A 562-nucleotide genomic window follows, 5' to 3' on the forward strand; every position below is an offset into this window, starting at 1 on the left:
GGCCCCCAGCGGCGCAGGCGGGAGGGCTGGCAGCTTCCTCCGGAGCTCGCCAGGCGCCCCCAGCCCGAGCGCCCCAGAAATCTGCCCAGGGAGGTCTCCCCGCCGCCCACTCCCATCCAAGTCCAACAGCCCACTGGCTAGGCACGATGCCACCAGCCACGCCGGTGGGGAGCTTGAGCGAGCCAAACAACTGCTGGCCTGGGTGGGGTGGTCCCTGCGGTCACTCGGGCAGGGGACACCCGTGGACACCCACTGTGCTCCTTCCCGCGGAGCACCATGCAGCACACTGCAAATGCCTGTTAAAGGAAGGGGTGCTGCCTATTATTGGGGACTGGGGGCTCACTCCACCCCTGGCCTGAGAGGAGACGCAGGCGAGTGACAAGCCCCAGCGTGGGTGGGTGCTGAGGCCGCATGAGGTGCCCACGCTCCACGCACAGCAGGGCGGGTCAGACTGCCCTAGACAAAGCCCTCTTGTATTGAGAGGACAGGGACCCAAGCAGGAGGGTGACATGGAGAGAGCGAGAGGTGACAGGCAACGAGAAAGGTGTTCCCTCCTCTTCGC

This window comes from Pteropus alecto, unplaced genomic scaffold, assembly GCF_000325575.1.
Source record: "Pteropus alecto unplaced genomic scaffold, ASM32557v1 scaffold56, whole genome shotgun sequence".
Classification (NCBI taxonomy): Eukaryota; Metazoa; Chordata; class Mammalia; order Chiroptera; family Pteropodidae; genus Pteropus; species Pteropus alecto.